This window comes from Cyanistes caeruleus, chromosome 1, assembly GCF_971803275.1.
Source record: "Cyanistes caeruleus chromosome 1, bCyaCae1.hap1.1, whole genome shotgun sequence".
Taxonomy (NCBI): Eukaryota; Metazoa; Chordata; class Aves; order Passeriformes; family Paridae; genus Cyanistes; species Cyanistes caeruleus.
Window position 1 is genome coordinate 80,780,878 of NC_141701.1, and position 14,030 is coordinate 80,794,907.

The 14,030-nt window shown below is 44.9% G+C and overlaps 1 long non-coding RNA gene across 1 annotated transcript; it reads right to left on the minus strand.

Annotated features, from left to right (window-relative positions):
• Nucleotides 1-697: 697 nt before the first annotated feature.
• On the minus strand, nucleotides 698-6,854 carry LOC147655651 (uncharacterized). The gene is made up of 2 exons (XR_015279829.1): nucleotides 6,575-6,854; nucleotides 698-6,354 (listed from the first exon to the last, which is right to left on the minus strand). It is a non-coding gene; the product is annotated as an uncharacterized LOC147655651 (long non-coding RNA).
• Nucleotides 6,855-14,030: the final 7,176 nt, after the last annotated feature.

The following is a 14,030-nucleotide window of genomic DNA, read 5'->3' on the forward strand; positions in this document are numbered from 1 at the left end:
AAGAGATTTCAGAGAAGAGGAATAAAAACAGTCAGGGAGGTGATGGTAAAATTTAAGAGAAATATTAAAATAGTTAAATGTGCATAGATTGGATGGCTGAAAAAAGACCACTAACATCTGAAGGGTAAGAAAACACAGGAAGATGGGTATTATTTAAGATATTAAATGGAAAGATAACATATGATATGGCCCAATCTAAGTTCCATTATTCTTATATATCATATGTTACTAGACTAAATAATTCCCCTAACAGTGGGGAATTATAGTAGCCATCTATTAGGCTATAACAGGACTGGCTTGTGCAGCATGGGTAGTTTATAAATTGCAGTACTTTTCAGAGATATCACAATGAATTTTCTCGCAGAACTTCAACAACAAAAACAAGCCGTCAGGCTCATGAAGCTCTACAGCAGCAACTTTTGTCCTGCCAGTTCTTTCCCTTTCACCTTCTTTCAGACATTTTCTTTTGTTTTGCTGTATGCTCTTGACAAATTGTTAGCTTATTTGGTTTTCTCCAGACAGTCCAGATGGCAAATCTGGAGTAAATAATGCTCTGTCTTCCTAGAACAATTGCTATCCTCACCAACTAGTGGCTATTTCTCACTAGCATAAATAAGTATTTGGATAGCAAAGAGAAACCACAGAAACTATAGCAACAAATAACTAGATGCAGACAGGACACCAGGAGACAGGAAAAGCATGTAAATCTCATTTTTTTATTAACTTGATCAGTACATAGTAGGTTTTTGATTTGTATCAGAACTTTTTTTGTGATGTGAGCTTTCAGTTTTGTTTATAATTTGGCAAATGACACTGTCCCTGGAGGTATTTTAAAAAAGACTGGATGTGGCACTCAGTGCCATGATTTAGTTGAAAAGGGGGTGTCACAGGTTGGACTTTAGGATCTCAAAGGTCTTTTCCAGCAGAGTCAGTTCTTTGATTCTGTGAATCTGTGATTCAGTGATTCTGTTCAGTTTCAGGCCCCTCACTGCAAGAAAGAGAGGCTGGAGTGTATCCAGCACAACCAAGGGCAACAGAGTTGGTGAAGGGCCAAGGGTACAAGTCTGATGAGGATTAGCTGAGGGAGCTGGGTTGTTTAGCCTTAGGGAAAAGGAGTAACTTCCTGGAACTAATTGAAAGAAGGGGGAACAGTGTCTTTTTCCAAGAAACTTGGAACAGGATAAAAAAGGAAGTGCTCAGTTTGCTCCAGGAGGGGTTTACATTGGATATTAGTAGAATTTTTTCACCGAAAGGGCTGTCAAACACTGGAACAGGCTGCCCAGGGAAGTGGTAGAGTCACCATCCCCTGGAGATACTTTGAAGGCATGTAGATGTGGCCTTTGGGTACATGGTTTAATGGTGGACTTGGCAGTGCTGGGTTAATGGTTTGACTTGATGAACTTAGAGGTCTTTTAGATCTTATAGGTCGTAAACAATTCTAGGTTTCCATGACTCTTCTTTATTATTTGTCTCTGGAATTTTTTTTCTTCAGCATGTCCTACACTGTACTAGTCCTTCAGAAGTTGGAAAGTCTTTGAGTTTTACATGCTGTTTGATCATGGTTACTCACACCTGGAGATTTGCCTAATGAGCTCTGTCTAATAGCTCTCACCAGTATTGCTTTAAAACCATGAATTTTCTGAGAAAAAAAATCACTATTATTAATCTCAGAATTCTGTATTCAACCTGCCTATTGCTCAGTGTGTATGAATATGTGTACACAGAAACACGCACACATGGGATTTGCTCTGTTGGTGACATTTGGCTCAACTGGAGTGCATACTTCAAAAGCAGTTGTAGCAGCGAGCAAATACATCATTGTGGAGCTCTTCAACTCTTTGACAAATCCTTATAGGATGTCTGCCTGAATGCCTTATGTGCCTTATGTCTTAATCAAATTTTCTTTCAGGGTCAGCAGGCAGAATCTCTCTGTCTGTAAATTCTTGGCATGAATTTATGGATACACTGCCCTTAAACAATTTCTATGGGTTTTATTTTCTTGTGTTTTTTATAAGTTAGAAAAAAAAAACCCAAACAAAAATCAGAAACAAAAACATTCAGACACAAAACTATACATTTAATAGACCTGTATAATCTATTCAAATAAGAAGAAAATATGGCTCAATTTTTTTAACTTTTATGATGAAAAATTACAACTGATCCTACTAATTTTTCTGGAGGAGATGTAATAAAAAATTTGAGATAAAAAATTGGTAGTTTAAATATATACATTGCTGGCAAACTAATATAGAAGGACAAAAATTTGAACATTATGCCTTCAGGTACTGCAATTATTTTTCATATTTTCCTTGGATTTAAATCCACCTAGCAAGAAAAAATCTCAATCTATATTTAATCACTGTATATCTGTTGAAATAAAGGTATCTGGACCTTTGCATCTCTTTGGAGAATGGAAAAGTTTGAGAGGGTATAAATAAATAAGCGGTTACTGAAATTTGTTTGATTAAAAAAAATAAAAAAAGTAACCAAAATCACAATTCTTTCCCTCAAATCTCCAGTTATTTTCATGATGGAGTGGTAACACCTTACCCCAAATATATATACATTGTGAATCTGGTGATGTGAAACTTTTTTTTTTAATTTTTCCCTTGGCTTGTGTTCTAGAAATAATACCGAAACATGCAGTGGTTCTGGAAGCATTTTAAGATATTTTAAGCCAGAATTATGCACATCAAGAAAAAATTCCTGTTTCAGTTAATGTGATGTGATGATGACTGTTCTGTGTGGCAGCAGTTTCAAACTACCCTTTCCTGAAATATTTGCGGAGCCTTGATGTTACTCTTCTAGTGGCACTGACACATGAATTAGTAGTGTCCTGGCCCACATTAGTCATCTCAGCAGCTGACTTTTGTGATGGACTTTGCTCATGTCAGCAGATTGTATTTGATGAACTGACCAGTTTATATCCATTGCTATTCTCAAACACATTTTGTTCCTCCCTCATATGTTCTCTGTCAAGTGGTAGTAGAAAGTTTTATGTCTTAATATAGTCGATACATTTGTGCAAGGATTGCTGCTGTGTGGTATGAAGTGGTGGGCTGTTACAGGTGCCACCTCATCACAGCAGTCATTGATGTGAAGACACCAGGATGCTTGAGTTGTCAATCCATGCGTTCCACTTGCTCACCTTGGAAAGCATCTGCTCCACCATCTGTGGCCCTTGTGACCAGGGTAGCAGTCTGGCATTTTTGATGTGGCTGGCAAAAAAAGAGTCTGTTTGTCTGGTTATGCTCAGGGTACTGGTTATGCCCAAGGCTGCCACTGGTGTGCCCAGACTAAACCAGTGCATGACATGCATACCTTGTTATTCTTTTTGTCATTTCCTGACTTTAATTTTCACCATTGTTTTACCTCTCTGCCACAATCTGCTTAGCTATGAAACCTGCTCTATTTACTCTATTTTCCATAATTCCCAGTTTTGTCACAACTCTACACAAACTTAATATTTATGATAGTGCTCTTTTGGCAATGTCAGCCCTACCTATGGGACTCGCTTTGCAAGACTCTGCTCCCAAAATTTTTCATAGTTCTCTCCTCCAGCTATCTGTGTTGGATCAATTCTCCCATAGCTTCTCTTTAACCACTTGTGATACCCAGCAGCCCCTCACAGCATCATCTATAAGTCAGCAAGTTTCTCACAGTTAGAGTTTTCTATCATGCCCAGCAGTTTCTCATGATTTGTCTTGTTCCATGTCCTTCTCAGTTAGCTGAATTCACTTAAACCAGTCATTTACCTGCAACCCTTAACATGACACCCCTGTTAATATTCTTGTCATAATTAAATATTAGAGGAAAGCCCCCTAAGACTTTCCAGCCTCATCAACATACCTTTTTTTTTTCCTAAATGAATGTGGTGGGAAGCATTCTGTAAAATAGAATTTACTCAGTACCATAGGTTTAGGCATTTTCAAGGCATGGGGAGCAAAGCACATCCAAAGCTGTCAGATGCAGCTTGAAGTATGTCCAGATGGTGGATTCCTGTCATGGGAAGCAACAGCAATAGACAGGTGTAAAGCAGAATGGGAAGAGATCCCAAAATTCAAGGGTCTCTGAGAACTTGTGGCAATTATACACATTCCTAAAACAAGAAAAGATTTCTACAATCAGAAGTGACAACTGGATAAGCTCCACCAATTCTAATTACCCTTTAGAAAAAAGAACTGTCTTTTACTATCATCATTTATTTTTTGTCAAAAGTGATTCAGTTATGAATACTTAAAATAGAATGTAAGAAACGGTGACTTTTGAAACCATGCTAGATGTACAGTGCCCAGAAGCATTTTCTTGATCTCTATTATCAGGCATCATGGTAATGTCTCTTCCCTTTAGTACAATACCTATCACTTTGGTTAATATAATCTCTTAAGAAGATGTTGCACTTTGCAAAAAACAACTATTGCACAAAGTGTTTTATCCTTGTAAATCATGATTCCTAGAAAAGCGTAAATCTGATTCTCTCAAATACATTGGAATGTCATAAGGGGTGAAGAAACCCTGGATGTTCAATCACTCACTAATATAAAAAGAGAGCAAAATTCAATGTTTCTGTTTAGAAATAAAACTGATCTAAAAATATCTAATCAAAGAATTATCAGAAGAAAAAGATGCTTAATACAAAACCAGACAATTGCATTCCATGTTCTTATAAGTAAATTATTATTTTGAATTGTGCAAATTTTTACTGTGTTTAATACTGTCAGCATTTAACCCTAGAAAACATTTAAACACCACACAGACAGTGCTCACTCCTCCACCCTAGTGGGAAGGTAGAGAATCAGAAGTGTAAAAGTGAGAAAAGTCATGGGTTGAGAAAAACACAGGGGATGATGATTATGATGATGATGATGATGATGATGATTATTACTATTACAAAAAGACAGAAAGAAAAAGGAAATCCAAGGAAAGACAAGTGATGCAAATTGAAACAATTTCTTACCATCAACCAACTAATTCCCAGCCAGTTCCCAAGCAGTAGCCCCCAGCACCAGCCTCTCCTGTATATGCTGAGCATGACATCATATGTTATGGTAGTAGACAGCTGTCCTGGCTGTGTCCCCTTTCCAACTTCTTGTGCTCCCCAGTCTGTTTGCTGTGGGACAGAGTGAAAAGCAGAAAAACTTGGCTTTTTACCTGGCTGTGCTCAGCAGTAATGTAAACATCCCTGTTTTACCAACCTGTTCCCAACACAAATCCAAAACACAGCCCCACACCAGCTATTAAGAAGAAATCTTACTCTATCCCATCCAAAACCCTTACAAAGGATTACACTGTATTTCATACTCCATCTGTGTTTTCTAACCTATGGGGCCACACAGAAAAACACTTCTTCAGACACTACTAACATCTTCTTTTCTATCTGACTGAGCTACATACAAATTCACAGGAGTAACAGGACTCTTTGCTAGTTGTGGGAAAAAAAAAGTTTGTATATAAATTCTGACATTTAAAAGTAAATCAGGACTACAAACTTCTAGATTACCACTACTTAGGTCAAAAGCCCATAGCAACAGAATAGGTCTTGCTGAAATGACACTTTTTCCCTGCAATTAAAAAAAAAAAAATAGTTGAATGAGAAATAAGAGTATATCTTGCATAAATGTAGCTATTTTGGAGAATTTAGAGATTTCTTGAGGTGTCTTTTAGGAATACAGATAGCATATGGCAAGATGAGTGCATGCTTTTTGTAAACAAATGATTTGGAAGACAGACATAAAACTTACAACTTCTTTACGAATTGGAAAATGGTTCCAGAAAGACTTAAATTAGGTCATATGTGTCTTCTGTTTGGTCTTAAAAAAATAACCAGAACGGAGAGTTTAGAAAATGTCAAAAATGTTTATTAGGAATTTTTGTAAAATAATGCTGTATTTTAGGGTGTCTTTATAAAAATTTTTTTCATTCTAAAATAAGTTTTTTTTTAATTTTGAGGAAGACTGCATTTTTTAAGATTAGCCCAAACAGGGGGTGGTGTTGGGGGTTGGGTGTCCTTCCTTTAGTTCTGGCTCACCTGTGGAATTTTTACCCATTAGTTACAGGGAAACCGGACTGCGGGTACCTGGTGGGTGCTGGAGAAACACAGGGGTTTCGGCTGGGCCCGGGGGGAAGGGGACAGGAAAAAGGGAGGGCAGGAGCAGCTGGGGCTGGCTAGTGTCTTCAGCTTCAGAGCAGAATAATTTGCTGGGAGCTGTTGCTGTGGGGAGAGGGGAATTTTGCCATCACCCAGACGGAGCTGCTGCTTCTTCTCCTTCTTCCCTCTTTGTTGGTGGCCTCGCACCCCCTGTCCTGCCGGGACGTGTGGCAGTGCCAGGCACCGCCGTGGAGCTGCTGATCGACCTCAGCCACCGGCCCAGGATCTCAGCTCATCCCTGCTGTTCCACCTCATCCACCAGCCCAGGATCTCAGCTCATCCCTGCTGATCCACCTCAGCCACCGGCCCAGGATCTCAGCTCATCCCTGCTGATCCACCTCAGCCACCGGCCCAGGATCTCAGCTCATCCCTGCTGTTCCACCTCAGCCACCGGCCCAGGATCTCAGCTCATCCCTGCTGTTCTACCTCAGCCACCGGCCCAGGATCTCAGCTCGTCCCTGCTGATCCACCTCAGCCACTGGCCCAGGATCTCAGCTCATCCCTGCTGATCCACCTCAGCCACCGGCCCAGGATCTCAGCTCGTCCCTGCTGTTCCACCTCAGCCACCAGCCCAGGATCTCAGCTCATCCCTGCTGATCCACCTCAGCCACCGGCCCAGGATCTCAGCTCATCCCTGCTGATCCACCTCAGCCACCGGCCCAGGATCTCAGCTCATCCCTGCTGATCCACCTCAGCCACCGGCCCAGGATCTCAGCTCATCCCTGCTGATCCACCTCAGGCACCAGCCCAGGATCTCAGCTCATCCCTGCTGATACACCTCAGGCACCAGCCCAGGATCTCAGCTCATCCCTGCTGTTCCAGCTGGGTGTTCCTCAGAGCCCTGCAGGAGCACCGGGACTGACTGCCCGAGGGGTTTGTGAAACAAAGCCTCTCCTCCATCCCTTCCCGTCTCAGCCGAGAAAGCTGTCATGGGGTCCCAGGCTCTGTTTTCTTGCTAATGCTGTAGTTATTGTTGTTTGTTTGCCTTCTTATTAGTAAAGAACTGTTATTCCTATCCCCAGATTTCTGCCTAAAAGTCCTGTACTAGTTTGAAATCAAACCAGTGAGAGATCGCAAGTCAGAATTATAATTTAATAGGAAAATGATAAAAAGAATAAATGCAATAATATCAAAAACACTGACAGAGTCAGAATACAGCCTGGAACCCTGTTAGGGTGATGGTAGTCGTCCAGATGAGGTGGTCTTGTTGAAGCGTGATCCTCTGGAAGAAAGGGGGTCTGGTCTGAAAGTCCAGCAGTAGCTCCTGTCCTCTGGAAGTCCCGTAGGTAAGGGCTGCTGTGGTGTTCGAATTCTCAGCTTATATCCAGTATGGAATGCTTGGCTCCTCCCTCGGGGAGGAGCATCTCACAATGGGATGGTGAGTCATGAGATAAGGCCTTGATGAGCCATTAACAGAAAACAGTCCAGGAGGAAGTTATCTCTGAGTCATGCAGCAAGGCAGTGGTGGGCCCATTAACAGGGGACAATACAGGGGGAAGTTATCTATGAGTCATGGGGCAGGGCATTGATGGGCCCATTAACAGAAGGTAGCCCGGGGGGGGGGGGGAGGCAGGGAGCACTGCCTCACCTGGTTTCAACAGTACATGAGGATGGTGATAGAATATACTGCAACCCAGGACATAATCCACCCCTTATTCTATTACCATCTACATAATTCCAAATCAGTACCTTCCTTAAACTCCACACACACACACACACATATATATATATATACAATGGAACCTTACACACAGTTCTCACTTAAAATGAGGTCTCCTTGTGGCACACATCGGGTTTCCCCATCTTTCCGCATTACCCACCAAGTGCAACCAGGTCCTTGAGCGAAGACAATCCCACGGATAGGTTTGCTCTTGCCTGAGGTGGGATTAATCCAAACAGTCTTTCCTAACATACCTCTCATGTGTACCACAGGGACTTTATCTCCATCCACCGTGTGCAAGGGTTCAGACTGGGCAGGACCAGCTCGATTGATGGATCCTCTGGTGTTAACCATCCAGGTGGCCTTTGCTAAGTTCACTTCCCAATTTTTGAAGGTTCCTCCACCAAGTGCTTTTAGGGTAGTCTTGAGTAGTCCATTGCACCGTTCAACTTTCCCAGCAGCTGGTGCATGATAAGGGATATGATAGATCCATTCAATTCCATGTTCTCTGGCCCAAGTACTTACGAGGCTGTTCTTGAAATGCGTCCCGTTGTCTGACTCGATTCTCTCAGGGGTGCCATGTCTCCAAAGGACTTGCTTTTCCAGGCCCAAGATGGTGTTCCGGGCAGTAGCATGAGGCACAGGGTATGTCTCCAGCCATCCAGTGGTTGCTTCCACCATGGTCAACACGTAGCGCTTGCCTTGGCGGGTTTGGGGAAGGGTGATGTAGTCAATTTGCCAGGCTTCCCCATACCTGTACTTGGACCATCTTCCACCGTACCACAGAGGCTTCACCCGCTTGGCCTGTTTGATTGCAGCGCAGGTCTCGCAGTTGTGGATAACCTGTGAGATGCTGTCCATAGTAAGGTCCACCCCTCGCTCACGAGCCCATCGGTACGTTGCATCTCGTCCCTGATGACCAGAGGCATCATGGGCCCAACGAGCTAAAAATAATTCTCCCTTGTGCTGCCAGTCCAGATCCACCTGTGATATTTTCACCTTGGCAGCTCGATCCACCTGCTCATTGTTACGGTGCTCTTCATTAGCCCGACTTTTGGGTACATGAGCATCCACGTGTCGAACCTTCACGATCAGCTTCTCTACCCGAGCGGCGATGTCCTGCCAAATCTCAGCGGCCCAGATGGGTTTCCCTCTGCGCTGCCAGTTGGCTTTTCTCCAGCGATCCAGCCATCCCCACAGAGCATTAGCTACCATCCAGGAGTCAGTGTAGAGATAGAGCCTCGGCCACTTCTCTCTTTCAGCAATATCTAAAGCCAGCTGGACAGCTTTAAGTTCTGCGACCTGACTCGATCCACCCTCTCCCTCGGTAGCTTGTGCAACTCGTCGTGTGGGGCTCCATACAGCAGCTTTCCATTTCCGGTTAGTGCTTACAATTCGGCAGGAACCATCGGTGAAGAGGGCATATCGTCTTTCACTCTCCGGTAGCTCATTATATGGTGGGGCTTCCTCAGCACGTGTCACTTGCTCCTCTTCTTCAGAAGATAATCCAAAAGTCTCACCTTCAGGCCAGTTTGTTATAATTTCCAGAATCCCAGGGCGGTTCAGGTTTCCAATACGGGCACGCTGTGTAATGAGGGCAATCCATTTGCTCCAAGTAGCATCGGTGGCATGATGCGTGGAAGGAATCTTTCCCTTGAACATCCACCCCAGCACCGGCAGTCGGGGTGCCAGAAGCAGCTGCGCTTCAGTACCAATGACCTCTGAGGCAGCTTGGACTCCTTCATAGGCGGCCAAAATTTCCTTCTCTGTTGGGGTGTAGTTGGCCTCAGATCCTCTGTAGCTTCGGCTCCAGAATCCCAGTGGTCGACCCCGAGTCTCACCAGGCACCTTCTGCCAAAGGCTCCAGGACAGACCATTGTTCCCGGCTGCAGAGTAGAGCACGTTTTTCACTTCTGGCCCCGTTCTGACTGGACCAAGGGCTACCGCATGAGCGATTTCCTGCTTGATCTGGGCGAAAGCTTGTTGCTGTTCAGGGCCCCAATGGAAATTGTTCTTCTTGTGGGTAACCAGGTAGAGAGGGCTCACAATCTGGCTATATTCAGGAATGTGCATTCTCCAAAAGCCTATGGCACCTAGGAAAGCTTGTGTTTCCTTCTTGTTGGTCGGTGGAGACATCGCAGTGATCTTATTGATGACTTCAGTGGGAATCTGACGCCGTCCATCTTGCCACTTTACCCCCAGGAACTGGATCTCCCGGGCAGGTCCCTTGACTTTGCTCCTCTTGATGGCAAAACCAGCCTTCAGGAGAATCTGGATGATCTTCTGTCCCTTCTCAAATACTTCTGCTGCCGTGTTCCCCCACACAATGATGTCATCAATGTACTGCAGGTGTTCTGGAGCCTCACCCTTTTCTAGCACAGTCTGGATCAGTCCATGGCAGATAGTAGGACTGTGCTTCCACCCCTGGGGCAATCGGTTCCAGGTATACTGCACACCCCTCCAGGTGAAGGCAAACTGAGGCCTGCACTCTGCTGCCAGAGGAATGGAGAAAAACGCATTTGCAATATCAATGGTCGCGTACTACTTTGCTGCTTTGGATTCCAGCTCATACTGAAGCTCCAGCATGTCTGGTACGGCTGCACTCAGTGGTGGCGTGACTTCATTCAGTCCACGGTAATCCACCGTCAGTCTCCATTCTCCACTGGACTTACGCACTGGCCATATGGGGCTGTTAAAGGGTGAACGAGCCTTGCTGACCACCCCTTGGCTCTCCAGCTCACGAATCATCGTATGGATGGGGACCACAGAGTCTCTGTCGGTGCGGTATTGCCGACGGTGCACTGTTGCTCTGGCAATTGGTACCTGTTGTTCTTCAACTCTCAGTAGTCCCACAGCAGAAGGGTTGTCTGAGAGACCAGGCAAGGTACTCAGTTGTCTGATGCCTTCTGTCTCTAGAGCAGCTATCCCAAAAGCCCAGCGATAACCTTTTGGGTCTTTGAAGTACCCGTTCCTGAGGTAATCTATGCCGAGGATGCATGGGGCCTCTGGACCAGTCACGATGGGGTGTTTCTGCCACTCATTCCCAGTTAAACTCACTTCAGCTTCCAGTACCGTGAGCTCCTGGGATCCCCCTGTCACCCCAGAAATAGAAATGGGTTCCGCTCCCACATACCTTGATGGCATTAGAGTGCATTGAGCGCCGGTATCAACCAAAGCCGTATATCTTTGTGGGTCAGATGTGCCAGGCCATCGGATCCACACTGTCCAATAGATCCGGTTGTCCCTCTCCTCTACCTGGCTAGAGGCAGGGACCCTCTAATCCTGGTCATGGTGCACGTTGCTCTCCTCCGGTGAATATGCTCTTGATGTCCCTTCAAGAGGATCACTCATATCATCATTTCTATACCTTCTGATGTTCTGGCCACGAGAGACCGGAGCGGCGCTGGCTCTAGATGAGCTCCTTGTGGTAGTTGTCCCTCTTTTTAGTTCACGTACCCGGGCTGCTAAGGAGGAGGTGGGTTTTCCATCCCACTTCCTCATGTCTTCTCCATGCTCCTGGAGAAAAAACCAGAGGTTACCTCGTGGAGTGTATCCTTTCTCCCTGGCTGGGGAATGCCTACTCCTAATAGCAGAGACTCTTGTTGGTTCTGGGGAGACGTGGTAAATTTCTTCCTTAAGTTCCTTTTTTAGTTTCTGATGGCCCTCTTCAATCAAGCTCCGGACTTGCTCAGCCAGCCTTGTTTCCACAGATGAGACATGGGTGCGAAACGGGGCAGTGACAGTGTCCTCGTAGATTCTTAGTTTATTGGCCAGGACACCCACCCTGTCCTCACCTTCCCTCCATTGCAGTGTTGCCAGGTAACGGGAGTACATCTCTGGTCCAAGCCGTGCAAATCTCAGCCACATCTGTGACGTGCACTGGACACCATCTGGGCTCTTAGGAAATCTCTCATCTTCTGCAAAAATGATCTCCAGCACAGCCAACTCCCTCAGGCATCGGATACCCTGTTCCATTGTGCTCCATTTTCCCTGGTGCACCTGGAGGTCTTCTTTGCAGAGGTATCTGTCCCTTACACTTGTCAGCAGTCGCCTCCAGAGGCTGAGAGTTTCTTGGGTTCTCCCAATCCCCTGGTCAATGACCACATCCCGGGACAGCGATCCCAGTTGCCTGGCCTCACTTCCATCCAGGATGGTGTCGTTTGCTGCAGCGTCCCAGATGCGGAGCAGCCAGGTTAGGATGGACTCGTTCGTCTGGCGGGTGAATTCCCTCCGCAGGTCACGCAGCTCACCTAGGGATAGAGAGCGAGTGATAATCTCTGGTTCTGTCTCCTCCGCTGCGTGTGAAGGTCCTGCCTCACCCTCATCAGTCACTATGCGGACTGATTTGCTTTTTGATTTCTTTTTCTGAATGGGGGCAACTTCTACCGGTTTAGGCTGCTCTGGTTCGGTGACTGTTTGTGTGGAGGTGCTCATGGCCCTTTTGGTTCTTTTCTCCTCTGTGGTAGTCTGCGTAGACATGGACGCTGTTGTTTTGCTCTTGGTTCCTTTCTCCTCTGTGGCAGTCTGAGTGGACACGGATGCTGTTGCTTTGCTCTTGGTTTCTTTCTCCTCTGTGGCAGTCTGCGTAGACACGGACGCTGTGGCTTTGCTCTTGGTTCCTTTCTCCTCTGTGGCAGTCTGTGTGGTCATGGATGCTGTTGCTCTGCTCTTGGTTCTTTTCTCTTCCTCCTCAAGAAGACGCTGTACCACACCAAACAGTGCTTTGTTTCTAAGCATGGTGTACATGGTGCAGGCCATGCAGAGAAAACAAAACAGCAAGACTAGGCTGTCCTTGGCATCCAGAGATAACTCAATATTTTTAAAAACTGCTGTGCCTGACCTGAAAGGCTGGAAGAAACCACTCTCCACTCTTCCCACCAAGGGCAGGGTGCGATTGTTGAGAAGGTCCCAGATGTAGCAGCCCAGACTAGGACAAGCAAACAAAATTGAGTATATATTCCGAATGGTATTCATTGCCTCACAGGTTATCATGCCATAAGCATAATAAACCAATAAAGCAATTCTCATACCATTCCCTGGTCTCAACAGGAGCAATACAACAGGCAAGTAGTTCCCCATGTGAGGGAAAATATAGAGAGCAAGATACAGTACCCATATAGACAAGCCAACCACCATGGTGGATAGGTTTCTGTTAATATGAAATTGCAATTCTGACTTTCTCTCAGGTTAATGCCCCACGTTGGGCGCCAAAATATGTACTAGTTTGAAATCAAACCAGTGAGAGATCGCAAGTCAGAATTATAATTTAATAGGAAAATGATAAAAAGAATAAATGCAATAATATCAAAAACACTGACAGAGTCAGAATACAGCCTGGAACCCTGTTAGGGTGATGGTAGTCGTCCAGATGAGGTGGTCTTGTTGAAGCGTGATCCTCTGGAAGAAAGGGGGTCTGGTCTGAAAGTCCAGCAGTAGCTCCTGTCCTCTGGAAGTCCCGTAGGTAAGGGCTGCTGTGGTGTTCGAATTCTCAGCTTATATCCAGTATGGAATGCTTGGCTCCTCCCTCGGGGAGGAGCATCTCACAATGGGATGGTGAGTCATGAGATAAGGCCTTGATGAGCCATTAACAGAAAACAGTCCAGGAGGAAGTTATCTCTGAGTCATGCAGCAAGGCAGTGGTGGGCCCATTAACAGGGGACAATACAGGGGGAAGTTATCTATGAGTCATGGGGCAGGGCATTGATGGGCCCATTAACAGAAGGTAGCCCGGGGGGGGGGGGGGAGGCAGGGAGCACTGCCTCACCTGGTTTCAACAGTACATGAGGATGGTGATAGAATATACTGCAACCCAGGACAAGTCCCTTGATTTCACAATTATAATAATTCGGAGGGAGGGGGTCTGCATTTTCATTCTCCCTAGCAGACACCTGTCTTCCAAACCAAGACAGTTAGTCACATATTTCATTAAGACTTGATCTTAAAGGTTTTGTCTAACGTAAATAATTCTATGTGAAGATAAAATCAAATTATTTTAGCTCATATTTATATCTGGATTCAAATATAAGTGTTTGGCATACGATTAATTAAGGTCTTGATTTGCAAAATATTTAAACATCATGAAGAAATTGTTTTCTTGAATATGAACATTCTATTGCCACAACTTGGGTAAAATAGAATAAAATATATCTGTCTGAGCTTCATGATGATGAATCTCCTATGTTTGTACCTGGTCAGACAAATTTAATGTTAACCATTGTAAAT